The sequence below is a fragment of the Notamacropus eugenii genome, chromosome 7 (genome assembly GCF_028372415.1).
Source record: "Notamacropus eugenii isolate mMacEug1 chromosome 7, mMacEug1.pri_v2, whole genome shotgun sequence".
NCBI lineage: Eukaryota > Metazoa > Chordata > Mammalia > Diprotodontia > Macropodidae > Notamacropus > Notamacropus eugenii.
In genome coordinates this window covers 163352190-163360638 of record NC_092878.1, presented here as the reverse complement: position 1 = coordinate 163360638, position 8449 = coordinate 163352190, and positions in this window count along the sequence as shown.

The window sequence follows — 8449 nt, the reverse complement described above, 5'->3', positions numbered from 1 at the left end:
CATTCTATCACATTCCGTCATATCACATCATATATATTACATCACATCTCATCACATTACAGATCCTATCATATATCATGTTTTAAGCTCACTGCCCTCAACCATCATCCAGAGAAGCAACCTCCATAGAGATGCAGCTGGACAATTGATGGCTCCTGCAGGTGCTGCAGTCGTATCTATTGAAGATCCAGAAAGAAAAGTTCTTATTACAAAGTCCTCATCAATGTTACAACACCATAAAGTGACATGATTTTGTCCATCTAAATAACATTGAAGAAGTGGCATTACCATATGCTTTGCTACTGATTCCTAGGGTGTCGGGAACTTTCCATCTTATTTGCAGCTGAAACCTTCTACATGTGTCCGACACCGCGCCCTCCAATCAAATTGTGAACTCCTAGAGAGCAGAGATTGTCTTGCCCACTGCTCTACACATAGTAAGTGAATAACAAATGCTTCATTCATTCATTCATTCATTCATTCATTCATGCCACTAAAACTCCCTGGAACCTAAGGCAATTTAATCAAGAGCAAATTCTGAAGAAAAGTAGTGAGGAGCTGCTGAAGAGACTACTGATAGGTAGCCAGAGTGCCATCTAGTGACCAACATGTATATATATGTATAAAATTATATATACATGTGTATATATGTGTACATATATATGCATATTTTACCCTCTTTAGCTGATTAAGTACATCTCAACCAAAGTCTCTATTAGCAAAAATCGGAGAATTGATACAGGGGTGGTTGAATTCACTACAACATGAACTTTTAGAATTCAACTCCCCCACCACTTTTATCCCTGTGAAAGGACAGTCACACAGGTCATCACCAAAAAGCAATCCTCTTTGTGGGGAAGAGAAAGACTAGGGAATATTAAGTAGGAATAGAAAGGAAGAATGTTGGAGGAGTTTGAAAAGAGAACTAGGTTCTGAGATGAAAGAGCAGAGCTACAAAGCAGGGGGAAAGGAGGCAATGAGGAGAAATAGAAGGGCATATGTTAAATCAAAGAGAGGTAGCCCAGGATGTGGAGAGAAAAGGTGATGAGAGAAGGTCAAATTGGGATGGCCAATAACAGGAACTGGGAATCAAGGCAGGGAAGAAAGAAAGAGAAAAAGAGAGGAGGAAAGAAAGAAAAAGAGAAAGAAAAAAAGAAAGAGAGAGAAAGAAAAAGAAAGAAAGAAAGAAAGAAAGAAAGAAAGAAAGAAAGAAAGAAAGAAAGAAAGAAAGAAAGAGAAAGAAGGAAGGAAGGAAGGAAGGAAGGAAGGAAAGAGAGAGAGAGAAAGGAAGGAACGAAGAGAGAGAAAGAGTGAAAGAAAGAGAAAGAGAGAAGGAAAGAAAGAAAAAGTAGGAAAAAGAAGAAAAGATAGAGGGAACAAGAGGTAGTAGATGAAACAGTAGGTGACTCACGGGTAACTTGGAACCAATTTGGTGAAGGAAAGTGAAGTGAATTTTGAAGCAGATGTGCCTCAGAGTATGAGAGGCAACTTTTATGGGATGCAAGAGAAAGGATGGAGTTGAAGGCAGTTTGGTGGGAGTCTTATACAGATAAGGAAACCAAGGCACAGAGAAGGACAGGATCTTCTTGGGCTTACAAAGGGACAGGGCCTGGATTGCATAGGTTCATAGATCTAGTGATGGAAGCAATCTTAGAAGTCATCAAGTCCAAACCCTTCATTTTACAGATAGGGAAACTGAGGTTTGGGGAATTTAAGTGATTTGGTGAAAGTTAAACAGCTAATAAATAATTGAGGTAGAATTTGAATTCAGGTCTTCCTGACTCCAAGACTATGGTCCTCTCCACTGTGCCAGTCCTTCTGGGTATGGGTCCAGTGTCTTCTACCTCACATCTTCATTCATTAAAGAATAAAGACACTTAAGCAATAGAAAGAGAATTGTCATCTGCATCTCCGTAAGATGAGAAGTGGGTTAGTTTAGCTCTGAACTCCTTTATAGTGTCAAATTTTAAAAATAAACATCAGGTAGATCTGTGTATCAGAGTATAGTTGAACCGAGACATAGACCTTAAAATGAGTTGCAATAGGTAAAAAGTAGAGAATTAGGCTTTGGTTGGGTATAAGGAAATGCTTCCCAATAACTAGAACTCCAAACAAGGAGGTGGCTCTCTCTTCAAGGACTGCTGGATGACCACTTGTTGAGTATGATTCCAAAGGGATTCCCATCAGGTACAAGTTGGCCTCTCTGATCCCTTCTACCTCCAACACTGAGTGAGCTAGTGACCACAGGCATTGAGAAATGACTTGACGTGTCATTTCTGAGGGATATGTCAAAAAGTAGCCCAAATAGTGGGAGGCAGACTTAATTCTAATTAGCCCCATATGTGCCTCTGTTCCCAAGAGTCTAAAAAATGGCATTTCAAATTCAAGCGTCCTCCTCTGGCTGAACTGTAAATCTCAAACTGCTACTACATTAACGTGAGTTGTTCTTGCTATGATTGGACTGTATTTCATTTCTTTGGTTGGTGAATGAATTACTGAAAATTAAGCTGTGAGGACAATGTAATGGAAGGGACATTTGATAACTCTCAACTCCTACAAGTAGGGAGTGTGAGTATCAGAATCTATATTTTATTGATACACAAAATGAAGATCAGAAAAATGGAAGCGTTTTCCCCAAGGTCACAGAGTTAGCGGAGTAAAGGGCGGAGCCTGAATTGGAACCCAAATCTCTAGATTTAAGTCTGTTTTGCTTGGCTTCATCATAGCCCTTTATCAAAGCACGCCTGTCAAGAAGGGAAATGGATTGCCTGTTCATGGAAGATACCCTTGCTCATCACTTATGTGGTTCTTGAATATGGTATAATTTTTTAGGGTGAGTTTGGGGGAAATATCCATTTTTCATGTAATCATAGGATTTTTAAGCTAGAAAGAATCATGAGATCATCTTAAGTTAAGAGCTAAAATGGGTCTTAGACATTATCTAGTCTACCCCCTTAATTTTACAGATGAATGAATAAATAAATGAATGGATGGTTGGATGGATAAATGAAAAAATGAATGAATGAAAAATGTGTTAACTGCTTGCTACATTCAAAGCACTATCTTAAGCACCCAGGATATAAGTAGAAAAGCAAGACAGTTCCTGATCTCAAGGTATACGTTCTAACATGGTTAAATAACACATGTAGATTTCAGCTGCAAATTATATAAAAGAGGATCCACTCATCCTAAGCATTCAGTGGCAAAATAGATGGGGCTGTATCTTCTTCACTGTTGTTTCCACTTATCAACTCATAATTGTTTCTGATGTTGAGCCATTCAATACTGTCAAAACCTTGATGTCAATAACTTTCTTTTTAGGGTCTTCAGGAATTATGGTTGCTGAGCAAGAGGGGGCTCCAGAACCTGCAGATGCAGTTTCTAGGTAGTAATTCTGGATGACTGTAGGGGGTTGGGCTGGAACCAGGACCAGGGACACTGCCATCCCTTGGGCTGAACTGTGCATTGGTGGTAGTTGATTAGTAGTTGGTACTGGTGAGAGAGAAGTAGGTGGCCCCTTTCTACACAGGGATTGGGATGGGAAAATTGAAGCAAAGAGATCCCTGGATCTCCATGGATCATCCATGGATATCCAAGCAAAGTGTCAGAGACAGGATTTAAAGTCAGGCCCTCTGTTTCCAAAACCAGAATGCTTTCTTCTCTGGCAAGATGTTTTGGGGTAGATGGACAAAGTGAAATTTAGCTTTTTTGAATAGGGCCCTAGATATTTGGATCAATTCAATGATTCAATAACTATTTACTAAATCTCTTCCCTGTAACGAGCACTCTGCTAGGTGCCAGGGAAAAACAAACCTAATGATCCTAGCCCTCGATGAGTTGATATTTAACAGAACCATGGCCCTGCCTCAGCTCAGACAGGAGCAGGTCTCAGCTCCCTGTCACTCCTTTCTGATCCAACCGTTGCCTGGATAGACCAGTGCCAGCCACTCTCCGGATATCTCTTCCCTGGTTCACGTGATTCTTAATGGCTCAGCACAACCCAGGGACATCGTCCTTGCTTTTCATCTGAACTGATATCGCACTCTCTTCAGAGGCTTTGCAGCGAACCAAGAATTAGGTCAGGCTGGAAGGGGGCCCATCGCTGCTGCTTTTCTGTCAATCTCATTTCAGTCTGGGAGCTCTGACGCTCCAGATTTCTGCTTAGCACGGACCAAGAATTAGCAAATTCTATCATTCCCAGTCTGCCTAGATCTTTTACGTAGTTCTCTTCACATGAATTTGGAAGGAAAAAAAAACAAACTAGCTATCATTAATTGGAGGAATCAGATTGAGGACTCCTAAATTTCTCTTGATGTGAAGCAAATAGAGAAATTTCTTTTCCTCATCTGAGGACTCTCCATGGGAAGAATAACTAATTAAAATGTCTCAAGTGCCGAAGGTTTCATTTAACGCAGAGACGCACTTCCGCCACCGCAGAGCAGAGGTGGAGAGAGGTTTTGTCTGGAAGGTGACTCCACCAGGAAATGCTTCCCAAGAAAGAGGGACCAGGGGACAGCCTTCATACATTAACAAAGAGCATTTCCCATTGTGGGTGTGATCTGGCACCTGGCCCATTAGTAAAAATCAGTAAATGGAAACATGGAAAATAATAACAGTTAGAGTAACTGACTCCACCTCTGTGCTTCAAGATTTGTGAAGCACATGATCTCGCTTGAAGCTCCAAAAACCTTGAGAAGGAAGAAAACAAGGACCTACTATGTGCCGGGCACTGTGCTAAGCACTTTACAGATATTATCTTACTTGCTTCTCATGTCAACTCTGAGAGGTCGGTGCTCTTCTTATCTTATTTTACAGTTGAGGAAACTGAGACAAACAGAGGTTTGTTTGTTTTTTTTGGTTTTATTTTTGGTTTTTTTTTAGATAACTTGCCCAGCATCTAAAGACACATTTGAATTGTGATCTTTCTGACTCCAAGAGTAGCACTGTGTGCCCTACCTAGGAGGAGCTGTTATAATTCCCGTTTTTCAGATGAGGAAATTAAAGGTGACATAGGTTAGGTGAGTTGTTTAGGGTCTCACAGATATTAGATAAATATCTGAGGTGAGATTTGAACTTGAGGCCAGGGAGCTTTTTGTTTCCCCAAAACATGTTTTCACATATCCTAGAGCCAGGGATTATAGAGGTGAAGAAAGAGAAGAGAAATACAAAATTGCTCTAAGTGGAGAACATTGTCTATCAGCAACAGCATAGGATTTGGTCATCCCAAGACCTGTGTCTGAAGATTGATTCTGTTTCTTATGAGTCATGAGACCTTAATCGACTAGTTTCCTTTTCTCTGAGTCTCATTTTCCCATCTGTGAAATGGATGGGTTTGATGAGATGATTTTCAAGGTTCCTGTCAATTTGAAATCTATGATCTGCCATAGCCCTTGTCTTTCTTTTGCAAGAGGGAAGCAGGATTAAAGTTTCAAGGAATCTTGGAAAGGCAATCATTTTCCAAACTAACACAACTGTAGGGCTACAGTATATTTTATGTTTGAAGAAGAATTCAGAGTTCTATGAAGGGAACAGGCTAATCAATAAAGAAGCTTCATGGCAGTAGTAGCAGGGGAACAAGACTGACTGAGGGATTTCAGAGCTGGCCGGCGTCCATTCAAATTGAAGTGAGGATGTTTGGGAAGGAGGAACAAAGCACCTTCCAGATGGCAGCTCTTTCAAATGTATGTTTTGGCGGGCTTCAGAATGTAGGAATCTCACTGGAAGGGTTTTAGGATGAGTAAATTTCCCTTTGATTAAAACCATATCCTGTTCTCCAAGGTAGACCTTTCATCTGAGGGTCTGGGAGAACTTTAGATTTTTCACATATTTCATTAAACTTCCAGACACTGGTAAATTTGATGGGAACGGTGATGGTCACACCATTCCCATTTTGTGGATGAGGAACCTGGAGTATACATTGGTTATATACTTATATACACTTGTGTGCTTAGAGAAGCCCACAGTTGGGATTCCAGACCTTACGTCAATACTTCAATAGCTCATGCAGTATTGGGGTTTACAGGGGCACCACTCACTGGAATGAGTGTTCAACTCATTCATATAGATTTCAGTCCCTCTAACACTTAATTCATAGATCATAGGATAGAAGACTTCATGCTCTGTGGTACTGAGATAGCCTCAAGAGATTAAATGACTTTCCCATGGTCATAATAGCCAAGAAGTATCAGATACAGGATTTCAACTCAACTCCTCTGACTTCAGAATTCCTGTTTTTTACATAGCATTTCCAAATCCTGAGGTCAATCAGTGTCATTCTAGAATGGCATAAAGAGTACTGGCCTTAGAATTAGGAAATGCCTGTCCTGTGTGACCCTGGGGAAGTTACTTAGCTTGTCAAAGCCTCAATTTTCTTTTCTGTAAAATAAGTAGAATATTACCTTTATTAACAACTTTTTGTTTATCAGTTGTTTTCAGTTGTGTCCAACTTTTTGTGACCTCATTTGAGCTTTTCTTGGCAATGATACTGGAGAGGTTTACCACTTCCTCTCCAGCCCATTTGACAAATGAGGAAACTGAGGCAGTTAAGTGACTTGAGCAGATTCACCTAGCTAATAAATTTCTGAGTTCAGATTTGAACTCAGGGCAGCCCCTTAAGCACTGAGCATGGAGTCAGGATCAGATCTGAACTCTGGAAGACTTCTCTTTCTGGCTCCAGACCTGGCACTCTATCCATTGTACCACCGAGCTTCTCTATTGCCAACTTATAGGGAAGCTATTAGGCTCAAATGATATAATGTGCATAAGATGATTTGCAAAGCTCCACATGTAAAAGGGATCAAGTTATGAGCCTCTTGGAGCTTGACTAAGTTGGTCTTTGGAGAACAGAAATGCTGTCCATTAGCAGAACCCAGACTTGAAGCTTTTCCCATATGTGAGGAGATGCCAACATTTGGCCCTCACTGGGAAATGCCTTCGGGAACTGAAGATTCCCTTCATGCCAAGAGGAGCCATCAGTGGAGGTCTTTAGAGGGGGAGTTTGGCAGCGGTAATCAAAAGTGGAAAAAAATGTTAGCTTTTGGGGTGCCAAGTGGCGACCAGGGGTGAAGGGCTCAGGAAGAGGGGACAGAATGATTGATGGGAGTGCAAGGGAACACCACGATGAAAGTGCCTATGTGCAGTCTGGATAAGGTGATGCTAATGAGAATCTGGACACATTGTGGGATTGGACAGGAAGAGTCTGTCTACATGAGCCTATGGTTACATGCACACAATGAGCTCTATTGTCCCTTGCTGGCTTAAGAAGTCATGGACTATATTCTTGTTAGACCCAGAGAAGACTGAATCACCATATGTTTTCCCAATATTCTTTCCTCCCCCAGTATAACAGTGAGTGTAGTTCTGGGGAAAGTTTTATGAACAGAAATCTTCAAGTAAAGAACTGGAAGTGTGGAAAAAGGAACTCTCCATCCCTCAATGGCCTCAATGGTCCTGCCATCTGTAGTAGCCCCTGCTGGCAGCTAGATTACAATAAGGTGGTTAGACCTGGAATGAGGGTGACCTGAGAACAAATCCTGCTTCATACCCTTATTTACTGTGTGACCTTGGAAAAATCCATTAAACTGTTCCCAGATTCAGTTTCTCTATCTGTAAAATGGAGATAATAATGGCATTTATCTCTCAGGGCTATGTCATATGGAAAGTGTGGAGCAAATTTGAAAGCACCAAGAATCAATGATTGCCATGGAGTCTAGACAGTTATTTGTTGGGCTGGGGAATGTAGTCAAGGGGTCCTTACTTTGGTATAGAATTGGCACTGTTATTTAGTGGACGTGGAGGCAGAAAGACCCAAAGTGGAATCCTGCCTCAGATATTTCCTGCACATGTGACCATGGACAAGTGATCGAGCCTCATTCAGCCTCGTTTTCCTCATTTACAAAATGAGGATAATGAAAGCCCTTCTCTTGCAAGGTTATTATGAGAATCAAATGAAATGAGGAAGGAAAGAGAGAGAAAAAGAAGAAATGAAGCCAGGAAGAGAGGGAAGGGAAAGAAAAGAAGGAAGGAAGGAAGGAAGGAAGGAAGGAAGGAAGGAAGGAAGGAAGGAAGGAAGGAAGGGAGGGAGGGAGGGAGGGAGGAAGGAAGGAAGGAAGGAAGGAAGGAAGGAAGGAAGGAAGGAAGGAAGGAAGGAAGGAAGAAGGCAAAGAATAAAGGATAAGAGTATTTGTCAAGAACCTGCTATATGTCTGGTCCTATACTAAGCGTGTTGCAAATATTTTCTCATTTGCAATAATTTAGGTAAAGTACTTTGCAAACTTAAACATCTATGTGAATGTCAGCCAGTATTGATGTTATATCAGAGAGGGGTGTCAAAAGAAACCATATTGTCTAACACTGAGGTAACAATCTATCCCCCAGTGAAGGAGAAAGAGTTCCCTCGTAATGGGTCCGAGCTGCTCTTCTTTTAAAATCTTTCTGGCATGTTCCATGT